General features: G+C 40.7%; 1 long non-coding RNA gene and 1 pseudogene across 9 annotated transcripts; one reads left to right on the top strand and one right to left on the bottom strand.

Moving 5' to 3' along the window:
- The first annotated feature begins 2,662 nt into the window (after positions 1 to 2,662).
- LOC125196210 overlaps positions 2,663 to 19,597 on the top strand; it is a 21,511-nt pseudogene continuing 4,576 nt past the window's right edge.
- Positions 5,809 to 8,835, bottom strand: LOC125202176. Of its 9 annotated transcripts, none has more exons than XR_007173051.1 (8): positions 8,624 to 8,835; positions 7,822 to 7,891; positions 7,501 to 7,588; positions 7,115 to 7,149; positions 7,007 to 7,038; positions 6,791 to 6,908; positions 6,336 to 6,409; positions 5,809 to 6,220 (listed from the first exon to the last, which is right to left on the bottom strand). It is a non-coding gene; the product is annotated as an uncharacterized LOC125202176 (long non-coding RNA). The 9 variants fall into 9 exon arrangements; XR_007173046.1 differs by having other exon boundaries at positions 6,791 to 6,918; XR_007173053.1 differs by having other exon boundaries at positions 6,791 to 6,881; positions 6,960 to 7,038.

Genomic DNA, 19,597 nt, shown 5'->3' on the forward strand with positions numbered 1-19,597 from the left:
AGACGCCAGAACAACACCTATATGTCAGGAAATTAATGGGATATAAGTTTTCTATCGAGTACAAGCCGGGAGCAGCGAACCGAGTAGCAGACGCGTTGTTGCGTCGTGATGAGGAAGTTGGCGATGAGGCGACCCTATTGGTGGCTATCGCGCATCCCATTCCAAATATCCTATCTGCATTGCGAGAGGAGACTTCCTTCCGGAAGGATTTATCTGAGTTACGCCGCCAGATTGACGCGGGCGAGGCCGACCCGAGGTATTTGGTGAGTGACGGGCTGATTTACTATGGTCGTCGTATCTTTGTGAAGGATTCACCGCTCCGTGAGGCCATACTTTTCGAGCACCACAGCACCCCTCTGGCGGGTCATCCGGGGTTTGAGCGCACTCTGCGTGTTAGGTTTGGTATACTGAAAAGCATGTTTCGAGCAAGTTTCGCGCGAATAGAATCTTGCTTGTATACGTAAAACTCTACAATCCACTTTTAACCCGATTCAGTATTATTCGAGCAGTCTCGCACGAATAGAATCACTATTATTATTACATTGTGTTTGCTTGTGCATTTATAAGATGTTTTACAAACATTTAAATGCATAAGAAGTAAACAAAGTCTAAGTCTTTTGCTTAGTAGACCGGTTGTGGGCGTCGTTCACTTTAAGGTAACACGGTCAGATCTATGCAATGCTTTGCAAAAGAAAAAGAAGAATTTCACAACCTAGATAGGCTTTGGCTACCTATCGTGAAAGGCTGCAATGTCAGCCCGCATATTTCTAAGCCTTACTGAAATAATTTGACATTGGTGTGGTATAACACTGAACGGATCTAACAGCAAGACGTGTCTTTATGCTATCTACTGAAAGACTAGATCTTGATAAAATGTTATTTCTTAATCTACATATGTTAGCATTGAGCATACGGTATTGATTATGCACTACTTTGACTTATCAAATGGTGCGGGTTTTTCGCAACCCAATAATCCTGATATATTGGGTAGTGGTGATTAATATCTAGCGGTGCTAGGATTGTTATTATGTTGAAACGTGCACGAGGTGAGTCTCGTTTGATAATGTTCTCAAGAGGAGCTCGAACAAGGTTTTATTATTCGGAAAACTGGCCAGTTGGAGTTTTATTACTCTATGAATAATAAATAAGTGTTTCTTGCTAAGTCCACTCTTGGAATTAATAAGATATTAATTAATTAAGTCCATAGCAGACATTAATTAATTAATGGACATTTATATCTTAAGCGCGGAAAATAAATAATAAATAACGGAAACCCGGATTACTTGTAATTTCGGATTTGGATGGGGAGAGTTCAATATAATTTCTGTAGTGTATTGCTCGTAATATTCCAATATAAGCTTGTATTAAATTGTGGGTTCAATTTAATTAGTAAAAAGCTAATTGGGGGAGCCCATATCCAAAACCTTCCATAGATCCCTGTCTGGGCCCAAAAAGAACTTAACATAAATAGGAGAATAAAGGAGACAGAATGATCACAATTTTCATACTTGAATTTTTTCGAAATTTTCGGCCCCCCAGCTGAAGGAGATTTCGATTTCTACTCCTTTTCCCAAAAGGATTTCTTCTGTCTCTCGTCTTCTTTATTCGAGTCCTAGTATTTTGATAAGATCAGCCCACCCTGATATCGAGATACTTTATTTGTTTTGTACAAGTCTTCCGCTGTGCAAGGGGCACCAAACCCCATCACTGCGACAGTTGACTACCCACTTTCATTGGCACAACGTGCGCACTGATGTGAAAAATTTTGTGGCCGCATGTGTCGTGTGCCAGACGACCAAATATTCCACGCAGCGACCCGTAGGGTTACTACAACCTCTGCCCATTCCGTCGCAAGTTTGGGAGGATGAGTCTATGGACTTTATAGTGGGTTTGCCGAATTCTCGTGGGTACACAACCATTATGGTCGCGGTGGACCGTTTATCTAAGTATGCTCACTTCGCTTTGCTACCAGCACATTTTGACGCGATGCGAGTTGCGCGTTTATTTATTGAGACAGTGGTTAAGCATCACGGGTTCCCCAAGACTTTGGTTTCTGATCGTGATCCGATTTTTCTCAGTGATGTGTGGAGAGATATGCTTCAACTCAGCGGCACGAAACTCCATTTCTCTACCGCCTACCACCCTCAGTCAGATGGTCAAACCGAGGTGCGTAATCGTGGTTTAGAACAATACTTGAGGGCTTTCACGTCGGAGCGTCCAGCTAAGTGGGCTAACTTTCTTCCGTGGGCGGAACTGGCTCTTAACTGTTTTCATAATGAGTCCATCGGCACTTCCCCTTTTAGGGCGCTTTATGGGCGCGACCCACCGCCTTTGGTGGCGGCAATGCCTACTACGGGCAGAATTCGGGTGGAGCCGGAAGTCGCTGAGCTCATCCAGCAGTGGGGAGAACTTTTGGTGGAGCTGCGGAGGAATTTGGAACGAGCTCAACAACGAATGAGAAATGCAGCCAATAAGCATCGGCGTGATGTTCAGTTTGAGGTGGGAGATAAGGTCTTACTTAAGTTACAACAATATCGTCAACATTCTGTGGCGCGACCGGTGTCCGCGAAGCTAGCTCGGAGATTTTATGGCCCCTTTACTGTGACGGAAAGAATCGGGCCTGTTGCATACCGATTACAGCTACCGTAGGGGGCTCGTATCCATGATGTTTTCCACGTCAGTTTACTTCGATCTTTCGTCGAGGGGGAAGCTTCGGAGGCAAGGGCTGATTTCCCATCTGAATTTGTGGGGGCGAGGTCAGTGCAGAGACCGGTGAGGATACTTGACCGACGTACAGCCTTGGTGAACGGGCAGCCTATTGACCAGGTGTCAGCCTTGGGGTTGATGTAGCCTCTTCTTCTTCGTGGGAGCCTTTGGCGACAATAGAGCAGCATTTTCCTTACCTCCTTGCGGACAAGGAGCTTGTTATCGGGGAGGGAGTTGATACGGGTCCAACGTTAGAACAGAGCATCGACGCCGTGGAAGCACAAGAGGTAGAGACGGCGTCGGAAGATAGCGACGAGGATGAAATGGAGGAGAGAGTTGAGAACACAGAGCCACGGAGATCAACGAGGCAGCCCAAGAAACCAGCGTGGTTTGGAGACTTTGTCTCTAAGTAGTTCTTTTCATTTAATTAGAATAATTATTAGTACTTTTATTTTTGAATTATTTCCTTTAAGAACTTTTTGTGTCGAGCATAATATTGAAAAGTTCACAAACAATATTGAGGCATGTTAAGCGAGATTTATTACGTGTACCAGTCCAGATCACTTGTAGATGTTAGAATTAGATTCTGGGACACATACATAAGTTTAGGTAATCAAGTCCTTGTGTGTTTTGTAACTTGTCAGGATAATCAAGCCCATTCAGATTCAGAGTAGTTTGATCTTGCTCTTATATATATTTTGCTTTTCCAGGGCACCTGGTATGTTTTATTCAGATTTCACCTTTCATGTCTGATCCTTGGTAACCTTAATTTCAGGGAAAATTTCATTGGATCTGCTTTCATATACAGCATTAATTTTTGTCATGTACCTTACACCTTTCATATGTTGGTATTTTCTAGCAATTTGTTTTTTTATAATGTCCCATCTCATTGTAGCATAAATCTATGCTTCTGGTTGTTTAGTTCATGATGCACTTTCTTTCAAACAGCTTCAGCCTTCAATATTTTGTTCTTAGTATTTTTAGAATACTTTTTGTATCCATGCCTTTGATCTTATAAGTGTTTATTTTCAGTTTCTAAGATAAATCTCCGGTGGTTGATATAGACGCATTTATTGCCCCAAGTGCCTCTGTCATTGGGGATGTTCAGGTGGGCCAAGGATCATCGATATGGTATGGATCTGTCCTTCGAGGTATGCACTTTAAAATGTAGCATCTAATCTGGCTAATATTACTTTGCTGATATTGATCTGAGTGAAACACAGTCCTGTGTGGTATGTTTTGTTTCCTCATGATATTCTGTGATTTGCAGAATTGCAGCCTCTGTTTATGCCTTGAGTTAATTTTTACCTAGGTGTTGCTGCAAAGAGATTGGGCGATTCACATCTCTTTTTTTATATGAAAATCCTGTCATGATTGACAGAGAAGACTATCACTAAAAGATCACTGCCAGTAACAAGTCTTCAAAATCAAAATTTGATCAATTATAATTTATAAAGCTTTAGTTCTGCCTAATGAGTAATGAAATGTTTATTGAGCTATTTAGAGAAGTAAAAATGTTAGGTCTTACAAAGTAGAGAAGTTCTCTTGGGGTTTACCATAAAGTATACTCTTGTCCGCTGGTTGACGAACAACTCAACCGCAAGGCTTATGCAGTCAATTAATGGACACGCTGATTGGGTTCTATGGAAGTGAACTGCTACAGTCAATGAAAATTTACGACTCTTAGCATGAGCATAGCCCTTATATTCAAGGTGGTTACATATTTCCAAGTTTCCAACATGAGATCCTAAATGTCCCTGAAAAGTATGAACATTTGGTTGAGCACAAGTTTTAATGCATAATTGGTAAAGTAAAAGAGGGATAGAGAAAGGATAGTGGAAGTAGTGTTAGTGGAGAGTGTAGTTGGATTTCCAAAATTAGAAAATACATACTTTTCAGGGACGGACTAAAAAGGAAATACTTCGTAGTACTTTTGAGGGATGAAGGGAGTATTAAATTAAGAAGAGATGTACATAAAATAAAGTGACGGTCATCTGTCCAAAGGGGAGTGTTATATTGCTAACTCATAACTTAATTGCTAAGTACAACTAAATAATAGCAATTAGATATTCAAATTAAGGGCTTAGATCATTAATCCCTAAATATCAATACGATCAACGAAAAACGTCAATAAGGCCATAGGATTAATTCCAAAAAATATCAATAGGGGTATTAATGTCAATTAACTACATGTTTAGTTATAACTAACTTTTAAAAGAAATCCCAAAACTTTAAATTCATATAACATATATCAAATTAAAGATAATTTCATAAGGATTCCAACGATATCCTAATATGCGCATATATTCTGTCGTAAAAATTTTTTTAAAAAATTCGAAATTTCGTACTTGCAGAAATGTCAACATACTATATAAATGTCAATATAATACATGTAGAATGTCAATATAAACAATGTGTTAACATTCTCAAAGCATTGTGTTGACATTCTCAAAGCATTGTGTTGATATTTTCGAAACACTATATTGACATTTTCATCTAAAACCCTAATTTGGAGTTTATTTTTTATCTTTTTTGATTTTATTAATAAAAACGAAAATTACGACGTGGCAAATTGTAGACCACACGTTTTCTAAAATCCTATGGCCTTAAATTAGTTGTAGTTAGCCAATAAATGAGGAGTTAGCAATTGATCACTCCCCTCCGTCCAAATATAATGGAAGATATATAATATGCGATTTATATCATCACTTAATGACAATTAGAAAAAGTTGAGACGCGAAAAAGTTGAGGAGTCACTACAACAAAAATAACGTCTAAGGACGCTTTTATATTGCATTAGAGACGCTAATTTATGTTGTTAAATAAATCACCTACGCTTTAAAATGCGTCCTTATTGGTGGCGTGCCAAAACAAGATAAGGACGCAAAATGGAAGCGTCGGTGAAATAATATTGGGACACTTTTTAAAAAGCGTCCCTAAAAAGGCAACTTAGAGACTACTAAAAAAGCGTCCCTAAATGCAAATTAGAGACATTTTTTTGAAAAGCGTCTCTAAATGCACCTTAGAGACATTATTAAGAAGTGTCCCTAAATACAATTAAGAGAATAAATCTAAATAAAATACCCAATTAAGATGATCTGCTTCACTAATTATTAATGATCTTCAACCATAACTTCATTTATACACATCATTTGCAGGAGTTTCATTACAATGGATAAAACTAATTTGCAAATGCTAAAGAAACATTACAGAATAGAAATACATCAGATAGAAATGCAAATAGTAACAGAATCTACTATTACATGATATTGGGAGGCTACTAAACAGCTCATTGCTACTACTGCCTCATAATATCACTTCATCTTGCTCTACAGATCTGTCTCTCTCACACACACATCCAAATGTAGGGCCAAAAGTGAGAAATGAAGGAGAAATAAAGAGCATAAGATAGTAAACCAGAAAAAAGTAAAAGATGAGAACTCATACCTTGAGCATGTTTATAATCATATCTAGGAATGGAATTTAGGAGTGAAGCATTATCTTGTTGGATGGCCTGGTAAATCAAAGAATCACAATATCAGGAGTAAAATTCAAAGACAAATATAATGAAGACACAAACAGAAAACAGGAGTTCACAAAATCAAGAAGACAAATCACAAAGGCCATACCTCATATGAACCACCAGGGGAGTTGGGGAGTTAGAAAAGTCTTATCATCAGTCGGGTAAAGTTACCAGGATATCCTATTAGAACATAAGGAAAATATTGGATCAAGTTAAAGGATGATTAGAAGAGCCACAACTACAAAATATCTCAAGATTACAATTATAAGCATAAACTCGTACACCATTACAATACCCAAATCTAATAGCCAAGAAACAATTGAATAGTTTATAACCTCTACCATATAACTATATTTATGGCCCCAACCCTGACTAACATAATGAACTTATAATTTTCAATGCCTTTGTGATACTTTCAGATTATGAATAATGTTTATGTAATATTGTCACTAACCAAGGATCTCTTTAAAAAATCCAGACAAAAATAGTTACTGGTCTGAGAAAAATTTGCAGTACAAAATGTCCACAAACTACATGCAATAAACTAAGAGCATCACACACCTTTTCTGATAAATTGTGGACTCAGCACCTCTACTTCTCTTCTAAGAATGAGGTGCCACCGGAGTTACAAGTGTATCACAAGCTTCACCTCCTTAATGAGAAGCTCCACAATGATGTACTACATAAATCTGGAATTAAATTACACATTATAAATAATATACTTAATCACCTTTTGAAGGGGGAGGGAAAGGCCCTGTGTATGGGATAAATGTATACATTCTTAGCACCATATGATCTTTCTGGAAATTCTACACAGAGGAATCGATTATCAGGCATGGAATTACTAACATAATTTCAAAAATTAATGGGGTGAACTATCATCACCTGGCAGCACTTTACATTTCCTCTACACACAGCACCTAAAAAAATACATGTGAATAGTGAGAAAGACGCTACCGTCGCAAATGAATGACTGACATGTGGTAGAGAGTGACTTTTCAAGCAATAGGCGAACAAAACAAAGACTTATACTACCTGGCTGTGTTACCATACTCTAATTTCCTGCACAGAAGAAATAGGCTGCTCTTGTGGCACATCTATAACAATTATGACACAACCAACGACGCAAATATAAAAACCCAATATCTCTAGTACATACAGTTTCTGATTTAAGATGAAGTAGGCCAATATAAGATTACAGCATACCATATTCAACATCAAGGATTGCATAATTTGGGCATAAATTGAAAATAGTATTGGGAATAGCTTACCTAACGATGTTACTGAATGCACCAAGAGAAGGGAAACAAGCACTGTGGGGGCTATTTGCCAAAAAATTTGAAATTTCCCTAATTATCACTGCAAAAAAAATTAAGTAAAAATAAGAAAGAATTATACAATATATACTAATTAATCAGAACATATATCATTATATTCTATGAACACTGCATTCCTTATCAAAGTATATTAGGGGAGTTATTCTATAAGAATGAATTGAACTTGTAATATTTCAAGATAATAAAACATAATTGGATACCTAATTAGAGACTTACTATAAAATAGGCATATCAATCAATAGAGATGAGGAAAACCTGGCTTACTAGTGATCATTCCGTGCCATCATGGAGGCTCCATGATATATGTATGCATAACCCCCAACACCTATTAAATCAAAACATACAAAATGGATTACCTCAAAACACAGACAACACACAGTGGTTAAGAGAGTGTTAACGTCCCTAACACACAATGAGATGTGTTATTCATTGTGGCTCATATGCCACTCTATTACCAAGACAAGATACACAAAAATCAAGCAATATTTTACCTATTCTATATGAAGCTCTGTGTTGCTGATAAAAATAATACTACACAACCATTCAGAAACCAAAGGCCATAACATGAATACCTAATCGATCTAACCAACAATTACATGCACCAATACCCCGCATAGAAACACGAATTGAGGAATGGGGACAATGAATCTTATCTTCACATAGATATGCTTTGGGAGGAAAACTAACAAAGAAGCAAATCAGAAAAGAGGTTCAATTAGCACAAAATTAGAATAGAAATAATAAGTGAGAAAGAGTAACAGAGATTAAAAAAGTAATTAAAAAAATGCTTAAAATCAAATTTAAAAAAATGCTCAGAAGCTTAAAACCAGGAATTTTATCATCGATGAAATGCAACATTAAAATCTAGCAAAGTGAGCATGATTGAAATCAAATAGAACTTGAGCAATCGGAAAAATCAGAAAACAAAATAGAGAATTTGACACATTAGAACAAATAAAAATAAAACTATTAAATCGTAGATGTATCAAAGCATATATATATTTGAACAAATTCAAAACATTATAAAACCTAATCTTCATCAATCCAATTGAGATACCATGGAAAAAAATGGCTTTCGAAGCTTCACAAGGAGTGACAGCCAGTATCCAAGTATCCAGTCGTGTTGTGGCGGAACGATGACCGTTACCGATGGTGGTGAAACGGCGGCGGTGCACAGCTGAGAGGCGACGGCGGTGAATGCATTGGGCATGGCTGTTGCGTGAATGGTGAGAGAGAACAAACTGCTAATGGGCCTTGGGGTTGGGCTGTTATTCTAATATATTCTGATTTTTAATTAGAGTTTAGAGTTGCAATTTCAATAGAAGTAATCAGAGGCCTTAAATTAAGACGCTATTTCTTGCGCTAATTTTAATAACTTTTAAAAAATTTCCAACGCAATCAATTGCGTCGTTAAATTTGTGTCCTTAAAGAGAAGATTTGTTGTAGTGAGTTGGCAATTGATCATTGACATTTTCATCTAAAACCCTAATTTGGAGTTTATTTTTTATCTTTTTTGATTTTATTAACAAAAACGAAAATTAGACGTGGCAAATTGTAGACCACACGTCTTCTAAAATCCTATGGCCTTAAATTAGTTGTAGTTAGCCAATAAATGAGGAGTTAGCAATTGATCACTCTCCTCTGTCCAAATATAATGGAAGATATATAATATGCGATTTATATCATCACTTAATGACAATTAGAAAAAGTTGAGTCGCGAAAAAAAATTTCATTTAGCTTAATCACTATATGGATTATCTATTCTTGAGATAAAATAACAAAGTTGGGCCGCTGTTGAATTTACTCAACGAGACATTGCATATTTGCCATAAAAATTTGAATACAGGAGTAAATGTTAAGTAAAGGTGCTACTGAGAAAAACAGCACGAGTTGTGCTCGTCCGGGAACGCGAGAAAGAAATAAACTCCTGCACAATCTGAGATTTTGATAATTTCCCGTATAAAACAGAACACCATGTATGAGCTCAAAATGAGAGGTTGTTGGGTGGCCTGCCTCTAGATCGGCTTTGATCTTAGCCAAGGTTGGGTCGGCGGACAAAGAGGACTGCACGTCTGTTCGACAGAGTCCTCATCCCTCCGTGAGCTCGATTCAGCTGGCCGACTTTGTAGAGAATAATGAAGTCATAGCCGAGCAGCTTTGCCGCCCAATTCTGCTGTGGCGGTGTGGAAAGTGGATGAGCCAATAACTGCTTCAATCAATCAACAACCTACGTTGATTGGTGTGCACCACGAAATACCGTCCCAAAAGATAGGGCCGCCAATGATGAATGGCTAGAACCAAAGACATGAGCTCCTTCTCGTATGCGGATTTGGCAAGCCATCAGTCGGATAGAGTCTTGCTAAAATAGGCCATCGGTTGGCGGTCTTGCATGAGAACCGCTCCAAGGCCATGACCCGAAGCATTGCATTCAATGACGAAACTCTTGGAGAAATCGGGCATCTAAAGGAGAGGGGTCGTGGTCAACACCGTGTTTAACACAGTGAGAGTGGTGTCTTCGTCGGCTGGCCAAATCCAGGACTTTCTAGGTGGAGCAGGGTCTAACTCTTTAATCAACGCGGTCAAGGGCGCCACAATCTTCCCTTAATCGCGGATTAAGTGCCGGTAATAACCCGTGAGACCGACGAATCCGTGAACCCCCTTGAGAGATGTCGGGGTCGGCCAACGTAGCGCCGCCGAAATCTTCACGGGATCCATTCGTACGCCCTCGAAAGAAACAATATGGCCGAAATATTCAACACTCGTTCGATCCATTAAGCATTTCTTTGGATTTACCATGCGGGAGTGTTCCCTCAGAATACCGAAAACCAGATGAGCTGTCCAAGAACCGCTATAGACAAGAATATTGTCAAAGAAAACCAAGACAAAGCGTTGGAGAAGAGGTCGGAAAATGTCGTTCATCAAACTTTGGAAAGTGGCGGGTGCGTTACTGAGGCCGAACGGCATGACGAGGAAAACTCATAGTGGCTAGAATGAGTGTGGAAAGTGGTTTTATGCACGTCGATCGCAGCCATGCGAATTTGGCTATACCTCGCCTTAAATCAAGCTTGCTAAACCATCGAGATCCATAAAGTTCATCTAGACTCTTCTGTAAAATTGGGATGGGGTACTTGTCAGGAATGGTGCGCTTATTGAGCTCGCGATAATCAACGCAAAAACAACACGAACCAGCTTTCTTGCGTACCAATAACACCGGGCTGGACTAGAGCTTGGCTGAACGTCAACATTTCAGTGACGAGTTTCTCCATCTCGTCCCTTTTTTAAGTGGTTATACCTGTCCGCAGCGGCTTGGGATCAGCTGTGCGAGGTGATCGAGGCATTTCCTTCTGTCTGCCACGTCTCAGCGATGCTGCCTCCCGTGCGCCGCACCCCAACCTGTCTCGGTTCGACCAAACAGGTACAACCACTTACAAAAGGACGAGATGGAGAAACTCATCGCTGAAATGTTGGCGTCGAGAGTGATTCAACCAAGCTCCAGTCAAGCTCGGTGTTATTGGTGCGGAAGAAAGATGGTTCGTGGCGTTTTTGCGTTGATTACCGTGAGCTCAATAAGCGCACCATTCCATACAAGTACCTCATCCCGATTATACAGGAGTTGCTGGACAAACTCCATGGATCTCGATGGTTTAGCAAGCTTGATCTTAAGGTGGGATATCACCAAATTCGCGTGGCTGCGACCGGCGTGCATAAGACCGCTTTCCGCACTCATTCCGACCACTATGAGTTCCTGGTCATGTCTTTCGGCCTCACCGACGCACCCGCCACTTTCCAAAGTTTGATGAATGACATTTTCCGGCCTCTTCTGCGACGGTTTGTCTTGGTTGTTTTTGATGATATTCTCGTATATAGCACTTCTTGGACAACTCTTCTGGAGCATCTTTGCCAGATTTTTCGGTATTCTGAGAGAACACTTTCTCGTGGTAATTCCAAAGAAATGCTTATTGGGTCGAACGAGTGTTGAATATCTCGGTCGTATTGTTTCGTTCCAGGGCATGCCAACGGATCCTGCGAAGATTTCGGCGATGCTATGTTGGCCGACCCCGACATCTCTCAAGGGGGTTCGCGGATTCCTCGGTCTCGTGGGCTATTACCAGCACTTTATCTGCGATTAAGGGAAGATTACGGCACCCCTAATCGCGTTGCTTAAAAAGTCAGATCATGCTCCACCTAGAAAGTCGTGGATTTGGCCGGCCGACACAGACGCCGCTTGCACCGAGTTAAAAGCAGCGTTGACCACGGCCCCTCTTCTTCGGATGCCTGATTTCTCCAGGAGTTGTCATTGAATGCGATGTTTCAGGTCAAGCCCTTATGCAAGACCACCAACCGGTGGCCTATTTTAGCATGACTCTGTCCGACCTATGGCTAGCCAAATCCGCATATGAGAAGGAGCTCATGGCTTTGGTTCTGGCCATTCATCATTGGCGGCCCTATCTTTTGGGACGGCATTTCGCGGTCCACACCAATCAACGTAGCTTTGAGCAGTTATTGGCTCATCCACTTTCCACACCGGCACAGCAGAATTGGTGGCAAAGCTGCTCGGCTATGACTTCATTATTCTCTGCAAAGACGGTTGGTTGAATTGAGCCGCTGACGCGCTCTCACGGAGGGATGAGGACTCCGTCGAATTTGATACTCTATCCCGCCCAACCTGTCCGGCTTGGTGAGACGTCCTCTTTGTCCGCCGACAGGCCGCCCAACAACCTCTCATTATGAGCTCATACATGGTGTTCTGTTTTATAAGGGAAGGATCGTCGTGCCCCCTCACTCTCCTTGGATTCCGAAATTATTGGTTGAATTCCATTTGACTCCGAGCGGCGGACATGCTAGCGCGTATCGCACTTACCGGTGGTTGGCAACCAATGTCTATTGGTCGGGTATGGTCAAGCAAGCGACAAATTTTGTAGCCGCTTGCGCCACGTGCCAAAAGCATAAGTCTGACACACAAGCCCCGACCGGCGGTTGGCAACCAATGTCTATTGGCCGGGTATGGTCAAGCAAGTGACAAATTTTGTAGCTGCTTGCGCCACGTGCCAGAAGCATAAGTCTGACACACAAGCCCTGGCCGGCCTTTTAAGTCCCCTTCCCATCCCCGGAGCGTATTTGGGAGGACATTAGTATGGATTTTCTCTCCGGTCTTCCGAAAGCGGGAGGGGTGAATTGTGTCTTTGTAGTGGTGGACCGGCTGTCCAAATACGCACATTTCATCGCGTTACGGCACTCATTCTCTGCTCGGCAGGTGGTGGACCTGTTCGCAAAAGAGATCGTGCGGCTTCTCAGATCGCAACCCCGTTTTCCTTAGTGTTTTTTAGTAGGAACTTTTCCGGGCGATAGGGACTAAATTAAAGATGAGCTCGGCCTATCACCCCGAGACGGATGGTCAAACGGAGGTCATGAATCGTTGCTTGCAGACCTACCTTCGATGTTTCTCGTCGAATAGACCGAAGACCTTGAATAGGTGGCTCGCTTGGGCGGAGTATTGTTACAATACCAGCGCACATTCGGCGAGATACGATCGCAGGCTGCCGTGGATTTTCTTCACTCGAGGGACCTGGTGTACCTGAAATTCCGGGCATACCGCCCGTCCACATTATTTTCGGCTGCCAACAGGAAGCTTGCTCCGCGGTATTTCGGGCCTTTTCGGGTGGAGGCCCGCATTGGAGAAGCGGCGTACAGGTTGAAACTTCCCCACGGGTCTCGCATACATCTGGTTTTCCACGTTAAGAACCCCTGACCCCATCATTTCGACTTATGGTGCCCCTTGGAAAAATGATCACCTTGTAAGGCTTGTACAGATTCTCCGGTTCTTGCGCCGAGTGAAGTTTCCTCCTGTTTCTCGATTTCATTTCATGCAGTGCATCAAGCTAATTTTATGTTACCGCATTAGCACAGTTCAATATCAAGATTTATTATGTCTATTAGACTCTTTGTTCTCATCTAGTCATCTCAGTGTGCTCTTCATATGCAAATGCCTTATCATACTGCAACCAAGTTGTCCACTCTAACTGATGTTGAGTTTTACATGATTCCTCGAGAGTCTATAGTCTTAGTTTGATCTGATCCTCTTCGACTTTAAATAATTCTGATAGGCTTCTTCAGAATTGATATTTTGGAAAGCTAACGTAGTTAAATTACAAAACAGAATGGTGCTGTTCACATTGTTGCAAAATGATTAGTATGCCTCTTTCCTGTAAACAGGTGATGTAAACTCCATCAGTGTTGGGACTGGAACTAACATACAGGACAATTCCATAGTGCACGTAGCAAAATCTAATCTAAGTGGGGAAGTTCTGCCAACTATTATTGGAAATAATGTTACAATTGGTAAGCAGATTTGACTCCCCTGTTTTTTGGATACAAAGTAGAAATAGTCCAATACTTAGCATATGAAGGACTTCATCGTATAATTTCCAATTTTTAAATCTTATTTGGAACAAATAGGTCATAGTGCGGTTGTACATGGATGTACAATTGAGGACGAGGCTTTTGTTGGAATGGGAGCAACCCTTCTTGATGGTGTGGTTGTGGAGAAACATGCCATGGTTGCTGCAGGATCCCTTGTGAGACAGGACACCAGAATCCGTACTGGAGAGGTATGCCATTTCATTTGCTATAATGCACTTCTTTTAAAATTCTGTTTTCTATCTTGCAATAGGAGGTTATGCTTATCTTTCATTGAAAGAGTATCTATCCAGTTCCAGATATCCAATATCTACTCTCCGCTCTCGTCCCACACACCAAAGTGTTCCTGTGTAGTTATGTGTGATATATGTCTTATGTTCAAGTAGTAGTTTAATATTTCCTATTGACCTAGTCATTTGGAATGAGTTAAATTGAGTGATAGAGTCTCATATTTATTAGATAGTATCCAGACAATCTATACTGCTGGAATTCTTTCTTTTCGCCTCCTGTAAAAGTTCATATGACGAGGAACTCATCCGTTTCATTTTGCTTGGTGGTTTTGGCAATAAAGTTACTATGAGCTTTTGTAGTTTTCTAGGAGTATCCTTACTAATTGAAACTTGGGAAGTGTTATGTGACTGCGTTATTGATAGGCACTTTACTGTTTCAGATTATTAGACTTGGTTTAGTGCTATTTGTTGGATGTTTCTCTTCAACTCTATATGAACCATTCTTATTGGGACAGGTTTCTGCCCAATAATCAAAATCTCAATCAATTTATAAAATAAGTATCTTTGATGTTTGTCTCCGTCTTCAATAACTGGCCGTCAATAAGTGTTCCACACACCAAAGTGTTCCTGTGTAGTTATGTGTGATATATGTCTTATGTTCAAGTAGTAGTTTAATATTTCCTATTGACCTAGTCATTTGGAATGAGTTAAATTGAGTGACAGAGTCTCATATTTATTAGATAGTATCCAGACAATCTATACTGCTGGAATTCTTTCTTTTCGCCTCCTGTAAAAGTTCATATGACGAGGAGTTCATATGACGAGGAACTCATCCGTTTCATTTTGCTTGGTGGTTTTGGCAATAAAGTTACTATGAGCTTTGGTAGTTTTCTAGGAGTATCCTTACTAATTGAAACTTGGGAAGTGTTATGTGACTGCGTTATTGATAGGCACTTTACTGTTTCAGATTATTAGACTTGGTTTAGTGCTATTTGTTGGATGTTTCTCTTCAACTCTATATGAACCATTCTTATTGGGACAGGTTTCTGCTCAATAATCAAAATCTCAATCAATTTATAAAATAAGTATCTTTGATGTTTGTCTCCGTCTTCAATAACTGGCCGTCAATAATGTCAGTAATGCGTGAGGAAGTCTAAATCCGATACTCGGGTCAATACATTATTAGATAAATTTGGTATTTATATAGTTAAAAATAGGTCTAGCACATGATGCCTCAAACTTTCATGATTCTGACATAAATAACCCACCCTTTTGATAGTTCCCAGCTTTTTCAATTTTTCAACAATATTGGAAGCTGACCAAATTTCCAACAATGACTAGTTGATGTGATCATGTTGGAAGTGTTGGTTAACAGGAAACAAAATTAGTTACCTAAGTTGGAGGCTAAGTCATTGATTAGGACTATCTCTAAATCATAACAGATCTCTCTCACTCATTCGATCTGGATGCTACAAGAATGAAAAATATCTAAAGCAATCCAGTTTCATATCAATCACCCATGACTTCTCTGCTCATCTCCAGATTTTTTCTCCAGTGGCTCCAGTGTAAAAAAGACTGCTATTGTCATCCAATCTTGTTTGCCTTTCTCTTTCCAAAGAGTGAGAAAAAGTGTTTATTATTAGTACTATATACATGATACAACTGTAATGAAATATTTGAAACAAGAATTCTCAATCCTGGCATCTCTCCATTGCTTGCACTAGAAATAACATCTCTCTCCTTCTCTCCCATGGCCTTAATTGACCTACAATTCTATCTTGCTTATTCCAGTTTGAATGACAATTTTGTTTGCACAAGCTTCTGGTTGCCAATTAGACTCGAGTAATATTAATCATAGTAATCTGTCACTATTGTAAGTATAGGATTATTGTGAAAAGCGTTGATAATTTTGTTGAAAAATGATATTTACCCTGTAAATATATACATAAGTCATCAAAGCCGAGTCAAACTCAATGTTGATAATAAATTACTCCACTCTCAGTTCATCCATGATGAATGTTCAACTAATCAGTCACTTTGCTAAATCTAGCTGTGGTCCCAGGGTTGTTTGTGGCCAGAGCGTTATACAATTAAGCGAGATTCCGGGTTGATTTAAATCCTTCAATCCAAAATACAACCTTAGATTTAATGAATTATGCATACAGGGCCCTTATTTTCAAATAGCCCATCTCTTCTTTCAGTTTCAATTTTATTAGTCATCTCTCGAATGCTTGAATTAGTCTCTCATCTCCACAATAGTATATTGCTATGAAAATACCTCGTGAATATGTAAATTGGATCAGAATTCTATGTTTTTCACAAGACTTATTGTTGGAAGATATCACGGAAGATACACCAAGATTAGGAACTAAATTAGAATGATCTCACATTAATTGTAAATTATCTCTTCCTGATTTATAGCTAGGGTAAATCATACCATATGTACATGATTCTCAGCCTATTTAGGCGTGTATTCTCCTCTCTATGAAATACACTTGAATGAATATATGAAACAATAGCAAACATGGCTTCAGAGCAGGAGATTCAGAGGCTCAGAAAATAGTTCATCATCGCCAATACCTTGTCCCCACCAGAAGGCGACGGACAACCGAACCTGCAAAATGTCAGGGGATGAAGATGATGTTAAACCCGGCGATATCAGACTCAAAACCAGCAAGAATGTGACGGTAGCATTCAAACTAAATGGGAGAAATTATCCATTATGGGCTCGGCTTATGCGAGTTGCCATTGGATGCAGACGGGCGTCGAGGCACATCACGGGAGTGCCGGCGCCCCCAGACCCAACAGATAAGGAATATCTGGAGTGGGAAGAGACCGATTTGGTGGTCTTTTCCTGGATCGTTGACAATATGGTGATCAACCTCGTCGGAGATTTCGCACATCACCAAAGTGCGAAGGCGATTTGGGATAGCTTGGCTGTGACGTATCAAAGTACGTCGGATGCATATCTGATATACGACCTAGAGGAGAAGGTCAGTCGAATTGTCCAAGGGGACATGGATCTGGAAACGTACTGGAGAACCCTGCACGGAGTATGGGTGGAGATCGATAGATGCCAGAACAAAACCATCACCTGCTGCGACAAAGGAGTGTGTCAGTATCGAGAAATCATTAATACACGCAGATTATACAAATTTTTGGCCGGATTGAATTCTCAATACGAAGGAGTCAGAAGGGATATCCTCAAAGATAGCCCGACACCTCCAGTGGACGTCGCATATGGCTGGGTAAAACGGGAGGCTATACGACAGAAAATCATGTCGCCGGCGAACCCGACTGGAGCGTCGAATGGAGAAGCGCCGTCAGGAGGAGTGGGCTTCGGATTCGGAGCCCGAAACCAGCGAACCTCATCCCAACCGGCGCCGCCCCGCCAGCAGACCCAACACCCCGCCGCCACCAACAACCGCCGCGGTGGAGCCAACAAGCCAGACAAAACCAAGTTGTGGTGCTCTCATTGCGGGATGAATAAACATACCAAGGAAACCTGCTTCAAATTAGTGGGATTCCCGGAATGGTGGGATGAAACTCAAAAGGGGAAGGCACGATTGGCCATCGGAGTGGAGGAAGCCGGTGGAACAGAGTTCAATTCCCGTGGAAGAGGCACCGACGGAGAAACTCCACGCGGCGGCGGCGGCAGGCGAGGCGAAGAAGTCGGGCAGGCAGCCTTCGCCGGACGCGTCGGAGGAGAAGAGAGCGGCGGCGGGATTTTCCCAGGAGGTAATGGGCTGGGTTTGAGAAACCCTAGCCCAATTTATAATTTTCCTGCAAGGCCCTCTTTTTTGAAAAAATTACATATTGAACCCCATGTCTCACAATCTGACCCCCATAGTTTGAGTATTTCGAAAAATGACCCCATATTATGTGATAATGCATTTGTCAGCCCCAATAGATTTGAAATCTTGCACAAATTGCCTATTGCATGTAATGTAGAATGTAAGCCGAGTGAAAAAGATAGAGGGTGGATTTTTTGATTGTGGGGCGACTGATACTATGACTCATGATAGGAGGGATTTTTTGGATTTTTGTGGAAAAATGAAAAGTCAAATACAGACTGCAGATGGGGAATTAACATCAGTAGAGGGTAGTGGAACAATTGAGATTTCTCCCACGCTAAAATTGTCGAATTGTCTCTATGTTCCCAAATTATCTCACAAGTTGATGTCTATTAGTCACGTGACGAAGGAATTAAATTGTATGCTACTAATGCATCCTAATTTCTGTGTATTACAAGATATCAGGACGAGGAGGATAATTGGGCGTGGCACTGAGCGTCAAGGCCTCTACTATGTTGACGAGATGGCTCACCAAGGGAGTGCCGCAATGCTGGCTCACGGATCTGCGACTCGAGAAGCTTGGTTGTGGCATAGACGTTATGGTCACCCATCTCATGGTTATTTTAAATTACTTTTTCCTAAGTTTTCTCATTTTAAGAACTTTGATTGCGAATCTTGTGTTTTGGCCAAGAGCCACAGACAATCGTTTAAATCATCTTAAACTCGAGTTAAGAGTCTTTTTTCTTTGGTACATGCTGATGTCTGGGGTCCTGCACCCGTTACTGGTGATCATGGTTTTAAATATTTTTTATTGTTTGTGGATGATTGTTCGAGAATGACGTGGGTATATTTTTTGAAAAAAAAATCTGAGGTGTACGAAAAATTTGTCCTTTTTTACAAACTGGTTTAAACTCAATTTCAGACAACCATTAAAATTCTTAGGTCAGACAACGGGAGGGAGTTTGTAAATCGGGAAATGTCAAATTTTTTCGTGGATAAAGGGTTAGTTCACCAAACCTCTTGCCCATATACCCCCGAACAAAATGGAGTAGCTGAAAGGAAAAATAGGATCATTTTGGAAATTACTCGTGCCTTGTTTTTTATTCTAATGTTCCAAAATTTTTATGGCCTGAGACTGTTGCTACATCTGTGTATTTAGTTAACCGTCTACCAACAAAAATTTTAAACATGAAAACTCCTTTACAACTTTTATCTTCCCTAGCCAAAGTACCTGAACCACTTACCTTACCACTTAAAATTTTTGGGTGTTCCGTGTATGTCCATGTTCCAAAACACGAAAGAACCAAATTTTCCGCTTGCGCCATAAAATGTGTTTTTTTGGGGTATGGAATCAACCAAAAGGGGTATAGGTGAATCAACCAAAAGGGGTATAGGTGCTTTGATCCATCCTCTAGGAAGATAATAACCACTATGAATTGCAACTTTCTTGAGTGTGAGTATTACTACACCAACCTTAGTAGTCAGGGGGAGAGTAGAACTATTGATAGGACGAGTGGACCTCTAAGTTGGTTTGTGTCACCACCAAGCAACTCTGCCGCGGAACCAACAGAGACAGTTAGTACTGCCGCA

This window comes from Salvia hispanica, chromosome 1, assembly GCF_023119035.1.
Source record: "Salvia hispanica cultivar TCC Black 2014 chromosome 1, UniMelb_Shisp_WGS_1.0, whole genome shotgun sequence".
Lineage (NCBI taxonomy): Eukaryota > Viridiplantae > Streptophyta > Magnoliopsida > Lamiales > Lamiaceae > Salvia > Salvia hispanica.